This window comes from Trachypithecus francoisi, unplaced genomic scaffold (genome assembly GCF_009764315.1).
Source record: "Trachypithecus francoisi isolate TF-2019V2 unplaced genomic scaffold, Tfra_2.0 Contig01440, whole genome shotgun sequence".
Classification (NCBI taxonomy): Eukaryota; Metazoa; Chordata; class Mammalia; order Primates; family Cercopithecidae; genus Trachypithecus; species Trachypithecus francoisi.
In genome coordinates this window covers 18,231,184-18,246,511 of record NW_022681431.1, presented here as the reverse complement: position 1 = coordinate 18,246,511, position 15,328 = coordinate 18,231,184, and the positions used below count along the sequence as shown (strand labels likewise).

At 44.1% G+C, this 15,328-nt stretch overlaps 1 protein-coding gene across 12 annotated transcripts in view; it reads right to left on the bottom strand.

Moving 5' to 3' along the window:
* RBPMS (RNA binding protein, mRNA processing factor) overlaps nucleotides 1-15,328 on the bottom strand; it is a 193,984-nt gene that overhangs the window by 28,009 nt on the left and 150,647 nt on the right. The gene's annotated exons all lie outside the window — the stretch shown is intronic.

Below are 15,328 nucleotides of genomic sequence, written 5' to 3'. Positions count from 1 at the left end.
TGGACTCCGCCTTGAACACTCTGATGTCTTTCCAACTGTAGCTGGGGAACCCAAAACAGTGGGAATTTCCTGCACAAAACAGCAAATGTGGCCCTCTGAGGAAAAGGGAGAGAAAGAACCAATGAAAGATATCCCATGAGAACCCACTGCAGAGCCTTTGGGAAAACAATGGCTTAACGGCCGGGCCTCAACAGACCAGAACTGGAAGACTTTTCTGTTTATTGGCATAACTGCTATTGACAAGTCAGTCATGATCATCAAGTATTTTCCATGTAGCCCCCAGAAGTACCGGGCCAAATACTGTGACCACAGGGCATTTAAGATCTTTTTTAAAAATTCAGAGAATTGAGGTGAAAAACCTTGAGAATCCTGATTAAAATTACACTCCACAAAGATGTAAACATTTCCAGTTGCTCTTTACAGACTAACTTTTAGGGGGAAAAAGTGAGTCATGTTGCCAAGCGCCTGGTCTAAGTGTTCCTCAGGCAGCTCCAATTCCACCCAGGTCAGGCTGCAGTTGGCCAGATTGAAGGGCAAGTGCCTGGGCCTCCGATGGATCAGGAAGCAATCCATTAAAAGTAACAGCAAACACATGAGGGAGCTTCTCAGGAAAGGCAAAAATAACATCAGTCAATAGCAAGGAATCTGGGCCCTGTGAAGCAGCAATCTCAAGATGTGCTTTTATCACCTGTCAAAATCTGAAATCACGTATGCCAAGGACGCTATCCAGGACTGCCACGGGAGTCAGCAAAAGGTGATTTGATAGTCATTAGTAACTCTGCCATTCAGGACTTTCCCTAAGTCTACAGTGCATGTGACCCAAGGTCAACAGAGCCACTTTATTCCTTCCCACCATCTAAGGAGCCATTCCAGGCCCAGTGTCTCTGCATCCTTCCCATCCACCAAAACTTTTCAATATGGAAAGGGGACTAGCAACAGAAAACTGCTTTGCTCGGTGTGATGTGGGACTGCTCTATGGAGAAACCAGAAAGCAGCAGAGCCTGTGGGTGAACGTGGATCTGGTGGGCAGGGGGTAGGCGAGGCTTCCCCACAGCCAGCTTGCACGGCACGAGCTCCTCTCAGGATGGTAGGGAGTCAAGAGCTGACTGCTGATGATACGTTCAGAGGGCAGTTTGTACCCATTTCCAGACATGATGGGACCCCAACAATGCAGGGTGATTTAACAATCACAATGTGATTTAACATACTGTTGCTGGTTGGCCTTCCCGACTCCCTCCTCCTCTCAACAAGGCAGTAAAAGCTACCTCCTCAGGACTTGGTGATGGAAAGACAGACTGCCTGTGTATCTAGGTGGGAGAAATAAGCCCCTAAGAGTGGACTGATAATTATTATTTGGTCAGGGTAACAACAACATCACTACAGTCCTTAAAATGATCAGGTCTACAGCATCTACTGTGTTCTAGGGTGTGTAGGTGCCTGTAGCCCAAGGCTTAGGGACCACCCTCAGAAGGGCTGGGAGGAGCTTAATAGATCCCTGTGCTTCCTGTTGTGATGAGACTGTGATTTCCAGAGTAACTAATGTGGGAGCCCAGCTAGTGGAAACTAACTGCTACCAGAACCGATGCCTTGAATTTTAAACAAACAACCATTCTCAGGAATGCCAAGCTATTATTGTTGTTTAGCTACCAGGCTATTTTAAGACATTCTGAGTCTTTTAAATCCTCATACACTCATCTGTGGCCTATGCTTGTCTGTTCCCACTGTGATAGCGGAAGACTATAAAGCTATAAAGACTATAAAACTGATACATACAACTGATTCCAAATGACAGAGCCCTCAGGGGGAACGTGTTTGACCTGAAGCCTGTCAGTGGTCCTTCCTTATCGTCCTGGCTAACTGGGGTGGGGTGGGGTGGGTAGAGGTAGTTACCTGATCAGTGGGTTCTTCCTTTAGAAACTTTAGGCCGGGCGCGGTGGCTCAAGCCTGTAATCCCAGCACTTTGGGAGGCCGAGACGGGCGGATCACGAGGTCAGGAGATCGAGACCATCCTGGCTAACACGGTGAAACCCCGTCTCTACTAAAAATACAAAAAAACTAGCCAGGCGAGGTGGCGGGCGCCTGTAGTCCCAGCTACTCGGGAGGCTGAGGCAGGAGAATGGCGGGAACCCAGGAGGCGGAGCTTGCAGTGAGCTGAGATCTGGCCACTGCACTCCAGTCCGGGCGACAGAGCGAGACTCCGCCTCAAAAAAAAAAAAAAAAAAGAAACTTTAAAAAATGAAATGAATATGTCCTTTAAGATATCTGATCCTAAAGAGATAAGCAACACAGATAAGCTGGAATCAGATTTCAATGTCAGCCTGACTGCTGGAATTTATGATTTCCAGACTTTTCTCTATTTTTATCCTGAAGCATTACTTCCCATTAGTTCTTTACTGATGCTTAGACACAATTCACTATTAACATTTGCACAAAACCTAGGCCAACAGGAAAGAGGATTTGCTCTGAAATCCCCTAAACTCAAAATTGCTGAGTAATAGTAAAGTAGTGGTAAGGCAGAAGTCTAAAAGAGATGAAGGTGAACTTACACTTGATAAATCCCTTGATACATCTTATCATCTCTGTCTCCCTTCTCCCCTCATGAAGGAATGTGGAGTTACCATAAACATCAAAAGATACATGGCCTGACCAGGTCAGGATCGCACCTGAAGCAGGCCTCACAAACACCTGACTTTTCAGTAGGAGCCTGAGCACTCTCCTCACACACACACACACACACTCCTTTGATGGAAGTGGGAATTAAAGCAGAATGAGCTTCTTGCATTTGTTTGCTTTTTCGTTGCTTGAGAAAATTACAAAAGCTAGAGAGACCGGTTTTCCACAGCACAAGCCCTTCACAAGGACTCCCCACTGAAGCAGGAGGCAAGGCCCTGATGGGTTTCACCTTCCTGAGTCACTGCCCATCCTGCTCAAACTTTATAGGATGGAAGGCTGAAAAAAGAAGACAAAGATTGCTGCCCAAGGCCCACTGGGATGAATTGGAGTTTAGGGAGGGGGTGAGATTCCTCTTGACAAAAGAGGCTCTTGACCACCCAGAGTGAGCCAGGCCCCAGTGAGCAGAAAGAGGGCAGATCAAGAGGCCAGGGCTTTTTTGTCTGGGCCTAATCCGTCCCTCCTGAGAGGCTGGGCAAATCCTTTCCCATTGCACCAATCTGGCTACATCTTTTCTTTTTTGCACCTTCTGAGGATAATGTTGTTGAGGGCTCACAATATACATCTGAATAGGCTTTTTTTTCTTAGCATGAGAATATGCAACCAGAAGAGCTCAAATTGGATTCTGAAAAACAAGGACTAGAAACTTCCAACGCCACCCTGTAATCCCTTTGAAACCAAAGAACTGCAGAGCGTCTGATGAAGGTTTAAGCCTACAGAGCTTGGGAAGATCATCTTCTGCCTTTTCGTTTTAGATGAGGAAACAGATGCAGAAAGGTGAAGCTTCCAGTCTACTGTCACATTGAAAGAGAGATAAACATGAATGACTCTTAGAAACAACTGAGAGAGGGAAGAACAAGGAGAATCTTTAATGGACTTAAGTATGGCCATATATCTCTGAGTTTAGTTGGTAACACAAGGTTTAAGAACTTTTTTGAGGCCAGGCGCCGTGGCTCATGCCTGTAATCCCAGCACTTTGGGAGGTCGAGGTGGGCAGATCACAAGGTCAGGAGATTGAGACCATCCTGGCTAACAGTGAAACCCCATCTCTACCAAAAATACAAAAAATTAGCCGGGTGTGCTGGCAGGCACCTGTAGTCCGAGCTGCTCAGGGGGCTGAGACAGGAAAATCTCTTGAACCCGGGAGGTGGAGCTTGCAGTGAGACAAGATTGCACCACTGCACTCCAGCCTGGGCACAGTGAGACTCCGTCTCAAAAAAAAAAAAAAAAGAACTTTTTTGCCTCCTGAAAACGTCTATTTCGAAATATTCCACAGCAACTTCATGCTTGACATACCCAAAACTAAATATGCTCCCTCAATGACCTGTCCTCGTTGGCTCCAGATTTCAGTAAGATGCTACCTTCCACTCAGCTGTCCACACCACACACCGGGTGGTCACCCCATTCTCCCTCTCATTCATTCTTTCATCGAGGTCGTGGTGAATCTATCCCATGATCCAGCTTGATCTTCACCAACACTACTGGATTACTGAAAAGGCCTCCTAAAAGCCCTCCTGGCTTCCACACTCATGTCAAGACAACTTTAAAAATACACATTTTGGCTGCATGCAGTGGCTCACACCTGTAATGCCAGTGCTTTGGGAGGCAGAGGCAGGAGGAGGAAGATCAACTGGGCCCAGGATTTGAGACAAGCCTGGGCAACTTTAGGGAGACCCCATATCTTAAAAAAAAACAAAATATTAGCCAGGCCTGGTGGTACATACCTTTAGTTCCAACTACTTGGGAGGCTAAGGTGGGAAGTTCACTCGAACCTAGGACTTATTTGAGGTTGCAGTGAGCTGTGACTGTGCCACTGCACTTCCAGCTCAGGGTAACACAGTAAGACCCTCCCTGTCTCTTAACTTAGTCATGCCACTTAGAACCCTTCTATGATTTCCTCTTGCTCTGTGGATACTGCCTGAACTCCACGTAATGGCCTAGAAGACCCCAAATGATCTGGCCCTCATTCTCCTCTCCAGCTCTGATTCTCATCTGGTTCTCCCTCATGGTCTGGGATCAGTCACTTCCATTGCATGACTATGCCTTCCTCTCTCCCACACACTGCTCCCTCTGCCAGGGGCACTCTTCTCCCCCTCCTCCTGCCTGGCTTAACTCTTACTCATCAGTTACTTACTCCTTCCACCCAGCTTAACTCTTCACTGTGCTCTACTTAGATGCCGCTTCCAGGGGCGGGGAGGGGCCTGGCCTCGCACTTCTAGTCTAGAAGACTGATTTCTCTGTGCTCCACCATATCCTGCACCTCCCCAGTCACAGTAGTTACCTCCTGGACGGCAAGCTCTTATTCTTGCTTACCAATGCCTACCACCATATTATAAGACAGTATCAAGAAATCAACCATTTGGGCCAGATGCAGTGGCTTACGCCTGTAATCCCAGCACTTTGGGAGGTGGAGGTGGGTGGATCACTTGATATCTGGAGTTCGAGACCAGCTTGGCCAACATGGTTAGACCCTATCTCTACTAAAAATACAAAACTTAGCTGGGTGTGGTGGTGCACACCTGTAATCCCAGCTAATTGGGAAGCTGAGGCACAATAATTGATTGAACCCAGGAGGTGGAGATTGCAGTCAGCCAAGATCGCACCACTGCACTCCAGCCTGGGCTACAGAGCGATATTCTGTCTCAAAAAAAAAAAAAGAAAGAAAGAAAAAAGAAAAAACAGATTAAAAAAAAAATCAACCATTTGCTTAATACTTGAGAAAATGAAGAAAAAATATACTTCCATCCTGCCTTCAGGTGAAGAAACAGTCAGACTGAGGGTTCATTCTGGGTGGAAGAGAAATATGCACATAAAGGCACCACGATCTATCTAAGGTCTCATAGATAACTTATAACGTCTGAACTGAGACCAGAACTCAAGTCTCTTGTCTCATAGTTCGGGGTCCCTTCTATACACCATCCTTTCCTCCCTGGGGTGGGTGATGCCCCCACTGCTGCTGGTGGTGACAGGGCCCCATTTGGAATGCAGGTGGTCTTTATGTCTGGCTTTTTAGCATACTCAATTTGCTATAAGAAACTCAGGGACAGAGTCTTCCAGGAGAGCTTGCCTCGAAGATGAAGAATTTGGCCAGGAAAAACAGCAGCCATGACACAGAAAATCCAAACATGATGAAAAATTCCATTTTTAATAGGAATAATATAAATTTTGAAACAAGAAAAATAAATCAAGGATTCTGTTAGCAGTCAACTCCCACTCACATACCTCAGCAAGTAGTTGATCCATGTCTGTTAAGTAAGCCTTTTAAAAATCAGCCATACAAGGCCCACTCTTTTAAGTACTACTAGCCTATTCAGACATGCTCTTCCGCCACAGGACTAAGAATATAGCCCACGCCAGCTCCCATGGCGCAGGGCAGTGCACACTAGCTCCTGTGATAGGGTGAATGGCATTTCCCCAAATTCACATCCACCTGGAACCCCAGTACGTCACTGTTTTTGGAAACAGGGTCTTTGCAGATAGATTTAGGAATCTTGAGACAGACAGGGACTGGAATGGTATGTCTACAAACAGAGGAATGCCTCAGAGCCTCTAGAGGATCCAACACTGCTGACACCGTGATTTCAGATTTCTGGTCTCCTAAACTGTGAGAGAATGGATTTCTGTCCGTTGAAGCCACCCAGTTTCTGGTAATTTGTTGCGGCAGCCCTAGGGAACTAATACGGTTCCCATAGAATGTCAAACACATCACTGGCTTCCCAAGAAGACAAATGTAGATGAAGATTTTTATGAAAGAAGCTAATGAAAAGACTGAGTGTTGCCGGGCATGGTGGCTCATGCCTGTAATCCCAGCACTTTGGGAGGCCAAAGCGGGTGGATTACTTGAGGTCAGGAGTTTGAGACCAGCCTGGCCCACATGGTGAAACCCTGTCTCTACTAAAGATACAAAAATTAGCTGGATGCAGTGGTGGGCACCTGTACTCCCTGCTACCTGGGAGGCTGAGGTAGGAGAATCGCTTGAACCTGGGAGGCAGAGGCTGCAGTGAGCCAAGATTGCACCACTGTACTCTAGCCTGGGCGACAGAGTGAAACTCAGTCTCCAAAAAAAAAAAAAAAGTGGGTGAATAGCTCAAAGGAGGTGTTTTCCACCACCCAGCACTAATGACCATGGCGATTTTTGTGTTCTGTACAGGGAACCAACTGTACTATGTGCTGCAGTCATGAGGAGAAATCAAGTCTCGGCTTGGCTCTCCACTATTTCTACTTTCTCTCTATCATGGACCTTGGTCATTTCCATTGCTTCAACTACTAATTCTATTTAGGATGACTCATAAACCTATAGCTTTGATTTCTACTCCAATGTAAACACCCTAAATTCATCAAACTCAACTCATCGAGAAGTGAACTTACTGTCATTCATAAACCAATTCCTCTTCTTACCGCCAACACTTTCCTTTATCCCTTTTACTCAGGCTAGAAGCCTTCATCACTTCCTATGTCCAAACAATTGCTAAGTCCTAATAACAACAGAGATGACAAAGATAATGACAGTGATGATAGCAGTAGTAAGGACAGTAGGAGCTCGTGTTTACTGAGCACATTCTGTGCACCAATCATCCTCATGGGAGACATTAGCAAGAGCTCCTTTTACCTTATGAGAAAGCTGAGACACAGCAAGGTTAAATATCCAGCCCAACGACTCTCACAGAGCCAGGATGTGAATCGATCCAGATCATGAGTCCAGACCCTTCACTTCTGCACTTCACTGCCTTTCTCCATGTTCATTATCTCCATCTACTGATGATAATGATATCTTCTTTATGTCTTTCTCATTCCCATCCCTACTTCTATTACCCAAATGCAGGTTCTCAGCTGGACTGACTTTAACTTCCGCTGTCTCCCCACTCCACTATTTCTCTAATACAAACTGCAGAAGCAACAAGTTGTCTGCAAAAAAGCAAACAGACCCCAAAATACGTATGCCAAGGAAATTCCAAAAGCAGGTGGTCATGATTCAACTGGCCCAGAGTCACTTCTCCATTTAATGATTTTCCGCCATTCTTTTGACCAGTCACTGCTCTGATGATTGTCTTCTTCCTTTACTGCCCACCTCTTCGAGGCCAAGAAATCCTGCAACGCAATCCAGGATTTTAAAAGGATCTGCTTTCTAATCTTAGAGTTGAAGGGAACCCTGAGCATGAGCGGGAAGAAAACTGTTCCTCTGGGAACTTAAGCCACTACTATACCTACTCTTACTCATCACATGGGGACATTTTCATTCCTCTTCTTTCCTATGACCTGCAGCTGCTGGGATGAGGGTTACCCAGAGTTTCCCCAGGAAAGTCCATTCCCTGGCATTAGCAGACTGAAGATTCAAAGTGTCTGCCAGCCTCTCTGCGAGCCTGAATTTCCTGACAACTGCAGTCAAGTCTGGATGTTTAACAGGAGCTGTATTTTCAGAACGTAATGGTTTTACGTCATATGAACAATCTAAGAAAATCTGCTCAGTCCCACTCTGCTAGAGACCTGGGTAAGCTTCATGAGAGCAGCATACTGTTCTGTTAGATTCACTACTGTGCCCTCCACAAAGGAGGTTCACAAAGGAGAAAGAGTAGAAAAGGAAGGAAAATAAATTTCTTCTAACACAAAGAAAGTGTTTTAGGATGTATATCTTCAGGGCAACTTGAGTCTATGATTCAGGTGGAAATTAATTTTTTTTTAAATAAAAAAATTATAAACAAAAAGTGTTTTAGTAAAACTTTCATTTGTCATTCACACACCTCTTCTGGCATACATCTGTTATGTGGTGAGGGAGGAAAGGGAGCAAGGGAGAAGGATGGTTATGACAGCAAGGGGAGGCAGAGGTGTCTTTTTAATGAAATTGCTGCTTGGGTTCATCTCTATCTAGTCCATAGAAAAGAGATGATCTCTTATTGAACTAGAAGGTCCCCGAGTGCAGGGCCTGTGTCTCTTGCGCTTACTGCTGTATCTCCAGTACCGAGCACAGTGCATGTTACACAGCAGACATTCATTCATGCATTATTGATTGATTGATTTAGAGACAAGGTCTCCCTATGTTGCCCAGGCTGGAGTGCAGCGGCTGCTCGCAGGTGTGATCATCAATGCGCACTACAACTTCAACTCCTTGGCCCATATGATCCTCTCTCCTCAGCCTTCCAGATAACCTTGCCAAGCTTTCAGAAATGAACATTTTTATGGACCTCAATACACCTAACTGTGCTGTTTGAATGTATAATTCCCAAAGTAGCAACATTTATACCAGTTTTTAATATAATAACACTGGGAATCATCCTTAAAAACAGAACGGGGCACATGCTTGTAACCCCAGCTACTCCAGAGGCTGAGGTGGGAGGATCACTTGAAGCCAGGAGTTCAAGGCCAGCCTAGGCAAACACAGTGACACCCTATATCTAAAGAAATGTTATTAAAGTCTATTATTTTCATGTAGATTTCTTTGATAATTAATGAAGCTGACCTAATGAACTTTCCATTTCTTAGCTGGGACTCTTAGTAGGGACAGGTGCTGCCTGAAAGAGTGTTCATCAAGGCACGGAGCTCTCGTGAAAATCCAGTATAGACCAGATAGCCTTTCTTATACCTCCCAAAACAGCCTATGTGTACCCTGAACACTGCACCTACTGCTTACATGAAAAATTATCTTTTTCTGTGTCTATGTCCTTCACACAACTGTAATCTCCTATCCTCAGCACATATGTCTGGCACACAGAACATATTCAAGAAAAGTTAGTTAAAATTAACGATATTACAAAGTGCCTACAACTAACTTACAACTAGCAAGAGGACATAAACTTCAGAATTATGTAATTCACCCAATGATTTACAGTTTAGCACATTTCCTTGACTTTTAAGAAAATGTCAGTTTTCTTAAACCTGCAAAGGTTCCAGTCCTTGAAGAAAAAAGGCAGAAACTAATAACTTGTCATAGTTATCAGTTTTAAAGAGATTGCCACTGACCTAGGAAACTGATGAGTCAGAACCCCAAAATATACTCCATAGCACAAATAACACAAATCTAGACACACACATAAGCAAACTCTTCTATGAGCCACGTGAGGAACTCCAGAATGAAGCTGTGTGTCTGAACTGAGCTCCCACTCTCACCCATGGCCTTCTCCTGTTCTAGGAACTCAGCAACTCCACCACCCCCATTCTTCTGGTTCCCCATCTATGCTGGCTAACCGTGGGCTACTTGCCCTTGATCTATCCACAGGGAATACTAAAAACATCAATGACTGAAATCTTATTTTAAAATTATGTTAACGTGTCCCTAGAAACCAGAACAAGTATTTATTTTGTGCTTATGTGTATAGTATCCTTCACAAGCATAAAGTATCAATCTCCTCTTAGTCCTTTGAGCTAGATACTAATATTTCCATTTTACAGATGAAGAAATTGATGCTTGGAGAGTTTTAGTGACTTGTCCAAGGTCATATACAGCTTATAGGTAGAGGGATACAAATCTAAAGAATCTGCTTCCGGAGTCTACATTCCTGACAAGGCATCACTGCCTTCAAAGTGAGTTTCTGTGCTTTTCAGAAGTCAGAATGCAAATTGTAGTTTTAGGCTAAAAACAAACAATTTTTTTTTTTTTTGGGGAGAGTCTCATGCTGTCACCGGGCTGGAGTGAATTTTGGCTCACTGCAACCTCCAGCTCCCGGGTTCAAGCGATTCTCCTGCCTCAGCCTCCGGAGTAGCTGGGATTATAGGCACCCGCCACCACGCCCAGCTAATTTTTTGTATTTTTAGTAGAGACGGGGTTTCATCATGTAAGCCAGGCTGGTCTCGAACTCCCGACCTCGTGATTCACCCACCTCAGAGTCCCAAAGGGCTGGGATTACAGGCGTGAGCCAGTGCCCGGCCAAAACAAACAATTTGTATAGACTTGAAATAATTTAACCTGGCATTCTGGTGGGGGAAATAACCTGATTTGTGTACAAGAAAAAATTATACTGTTATTAGTCCTGAAAAGAAATTCCACAGCATCTGTTCTACACTTCTTGGACTTATTCACTAGCACCAGATATATCAGGCATCACAATGGCAATGGATATGAAGAAGCCTGCTAAACATTTCTGTGTGCCAAGGAATTGGATCATCTCTTCAAGCCAGGCTAGATCAATCACTTAAGTAAGACAAGCCTGTTACTGCCAATTACTGTGAAACAAGAAAAACCTACAGGAGCAGAGCCACCTATGGACCCAGAACTATCTCTCCACAGGTAACAAAGCTGCTAGCAACAAAGTGTGGAAATCTCAAAAGTGCCCTCCTTTTCCAAACTCTCCTACTTTGATTCATTCATGTTTTAAAAATCTGATGCCCTTGGATTAAATTTTCAGTGCAAAGCAAAACTCTACTTCTGGAAACATCTGTTGTCTGAGAGTTGCTTTCCTTCACCTCCCTTGCTTTCAGAGGCAAGTTAGTTCCACATTGCCACTGAAGGGTAATCCCCCTGCATACTCCATGATCACAGTGAATAAAAAATATTTTCTGAGAGTGTTAAGCCATGAGGCCACAAGATCGATGAAAAAATTGGGCAGTCTCCAGTTACAAAAAACAAAATGAGGCTAATTCTTTTTTTTTTTTTTTTTTTTTTTGAGACGGAGTCTCGCTCTGCTGCCCAGGCTGGAGTACAGTGGCTCAGCTCACTGCAAGCTCCGCCTCCCGGGTTTACGCCATTCTCCTGCTTCAGCCTCCTGAGTAGCTGGGACTACAGGCACCCACCACCTCGCCCGGCTAGATTTTTGTATTTTTTAGTAGAGACGGGGTTTCACCGTGTTAGCCAGGATGGTCTCGATCTCCTGACCTCGTGATCCGCCCGTCTCGGCCTCCCAAAGTGCTGGGATTACAGGCTTGAGCCACCGCGCCCGGCAATGAGGCTAATTCTTAAGTGAAGTTATGACTAGCATGAATAAATAAAGCCCACAAAATCCAAAAATGTCCATTTGGTCGGGGCCACTCTCACATTTTAATTCATTTTGGTTAACAAATGTTTGTCTTCAACAAACACTTACTGGGCACCTGCTGTGAGGCAACTGCTAGTTGAGTATCATCAGCATTTATTTTTCCAGCCCAGATTTGGGGCAGTAATGCTGAGTTACAAAAGGACCTGATTCTCTACAGGTAATTCCTGTTTAACTGAATGTATCCTGGCGATCCTAGGTGGGAGTGTGTAGCAGAATGTACTAGAAACTATTTGGAAATGGAACTCCTTATTTCACAGTGGCAGGTTATTAGGAAGATGTGGTATGTCATCTGAGAAGTGCCCAAAGACCTGGGAACTCTTTAGAGGGTGAGGAGATGGTCACTGAAAAGGGTATGGACAAGAAAAGAACAAATGACCTCCTTGTATCAGTATTATAGGTGAGGTAATTCTGGAATGTATGTGTACGGTGGTGAAAGGTGACTCAATAAGCTTCACCTGAAAGTCAAACCGGCGTTTCTCCCCTTTAAGTCCTTTAGTTGTAAATGTTACCAGAAGTTCAACACTGGATAACTTACCTAATCTCTGCCAGCCTCCGATTCCTCAGATAAAAATAAAAACAAAAACTAACACATAGTTCATTATAAAAACTGAATGCGAATTTGACATGCATATAGTAAGTGCACGGTGTCAAACAACAACATTAATAACTGACATTAATATAGGAAAAAAGGTAAGGAATACAATCTGGGAGTATAAATAATGTTGTCTCTGCTATAGGAAATCTATCCTCAGTACAAAAACAATCCCTTGATTCATCGGATGATCTGGAGTCATTACCTACCAGAGGGAGGTGGCAGGGAGTGGTGCTTTGGAATGTATGCCCTCAGCCACTTCTCATGTTTAACTGTTTCTTCCTCATTCTTCGTGCCTCAGACATATTGTTCAGCTCTTTTGTGCTAAGAATAAATTAATGATCACTAGAAGATAGAGCTTTGTTAATTATATTGGTGTTCACGTACTTATTTTTAAAATAAGAACAATGCTCTTCATTTAAGAGCAGAAGACTTTCTTTAAAAGAAATCTCACAGCCCTCCAGCTTCACCAGGGAAATGTGATCTGCTCAAAAAAATCTACTTAACTTTATTAAACAAAATTGGCTGAGTACCTTGGGAGACGCTGATCTACACAATTCCCTTATCATTCATTCCACCGGCTGCAATGAACCTGCCAATTTACAACAAGCAGCTCCAGGTGTCCATGTACCTCAGTTCCCCTGAATGGTCATATTTTATCTTCCTTTTACTCTCCATCTCTTTGCCTTCTAAAAATCACAAAGATTTAACCACAAGTTTAAGAACAACCATAACAAGGCCCAAATTTTAATTATGCAGGAGGTTAATAGTCACACTGTTGACTTTCCGGTAAGAAACAGTAAAAACTTGGCAAATGCTAATGTAAACAACTCCCCCCTCCTGCCCTCTCATTCCTGAAGACTGCACTCATTCTTGGGAAGTGAATGACAGGCAGAGTTCATATATGAGAACGGGGTATCCTAACCTGGTTAGAAGCACTGAAATACCAAAAGAAAACTGCAAGAGTTTAGACTGAGCTTCTTCGTTCTGCGGAATAGTAAGTAATTCTATCTCATGAGGATCACTGGTCTGGGATGAACTGATTACCTTCAAACACTAAAAAGGTTGCCTGTCAGTCTGAAATCTTTTTTTCAATTGCACTGATGCAAAATCAAGGAAATCTGGGCATTAGGGTCAGCAGGAAGGCTGGTTGACTCTGGAATGACTTCAGATCTTTGGCAGGTGATCCAACACAGGAACGAAGGAGTTACTGGGGTTTCTTCCCTCCCTAAAGCTTCAGAACATTTTAGAATGAAGATGTCCAAGCCATCCCAGTGCAGGCAAGGTCCCCTACAAATCTAGAACCGACTGCTGGTTAAGTATTATGAAGATGGTCATACAAAGTTCTTTTTAATTAGTGAAGGGGAAATACCTTAATGTTCAAATCTATGGGCTAGTTCAGTAACTACAGAATGGTCCATTATTATAGCCACCGAAAATAGTAACATAAAAGACCTGTCTATAAAGATGGAAAAAGGTACATAAACAAGTGAAATATATATATATATATAAAACAAGCACATACATATACATATGGTTTGCATGAGGGATTGGTATAATGCTTTGGTAGGTAGATCTAGGTTTGAAGTCCCTGGTCACTTACCACCTATGTGACCTCCGCCAAATTTCCTTATCAAAAAAGGAGGAGGAGGAAGAATAGTAGTAGTAGTACCTGTTCTCATAGGTTGTCATGATAACTGAAAAGGTAAAGTGTTTAAGAAAACTTCCTGGGCCGGGCGCGGTGGCTCAAGCCTGTAATCCCAGCACTTTGGGAGGCCGAGACGGGTGGATCACGAGGTCAGGAGATGGAGACCATCCCGGCTAACACGGTGAAACCCCGTCTCTACTAAAAAATACAAAAATCTAGCCGGGCGAGGTGGCGGGTGCCTGTAGTCCCAGCTACTTGGGAGGCTGAGGCCGGAGAATGGCGTAAACCCGGGAGGCGGAGCTTGCAGTGAGCTGAGATCCGGCCACTGCACTCCAGCCCGGGCAACAGAGCGAGACTCCGTCTCAAAAAAAAAAAAAAAAAGAATGGCTGGACGCAGTGGCTCATGCCTGTAATCCCAGCATTTTGGGAGGCCAAGGCAGGTGGATCACCTGAGGTTGGGAGTTCGAGACCAGCCTGACCAACATGGAGAATCCCCATCTCTACTAAAAATACAAAATTAACTGGGCGTGGTGGTGTGTGCCTGTAATCCCAGCTACTCGGGAGGCTGAGGCAGGAGAATCGTTTGAACACAGGAGGCAGAGGTTGCGGTAAGCTGAGATCGCGCCATTGCCCTCCAGCCTGGGAAATAAGAGTGAAACTCCATCTCAAAAAAAAAAAGAAAAAGAAAAGAAAGAAAGAAAACTTCCCACAATAGAACACATATTCAACCATATTGTTGTGTTTACCTGTCTGGATAGTGGAGACTGAGAAACCTAGAGTCAGAGAAGTTAAATAACTTGGCCCATTCCCCCACAGCTAATGTGATAGACTTGTATTTCAAAATTCAGGTCAGCCTGACTGTCAATACTGAGGCTACGGGTTCTCCGCAACATGGTGTGATGCTCCAGCTTGAAATCAGGAGATCTCATCCTGGTGTGGTTCTCAGCTTATGTTGTAATATACATGCCAGCTAAAACTTGGGCTCTGTACGATAGGCAAATGGTGGAAACAACTCAAGTGTCCATCAACAAATGAATAAACAAGATGTAGTTTACAAGATATCCATACAATGGGTCATCACTCAGTCATAAAAAGGGATGGAGTTCTAGTATATGCTACAACATGAATGAACCTTGATGACATTATGCTAAGGGAAAGAAGCCAGACACAAAAGGACAAATATTGTAGGATTCTACTTATATGAGGTATCTAGAGTAGGCAAATTAACAGAGACAGAAAGTAGATTTTCAGCTACCAGGTGACAAGGAAAGGAGGGAATGGGGAGTTACAGCTTAAAGGTTAGAATCATTTTTCTTTCTTTCTTTTTGAGATGGAGTTTTGCTCTTGTTGCCCAGGCTGGAGTGCAATGGCACCATTTCAGCAACCTCCGCCTCCCGGGTTCAAGTGATTCTTCCGCTTCAGTGTCCCGAGTAGTTGGGATTACAAGTATGCAAT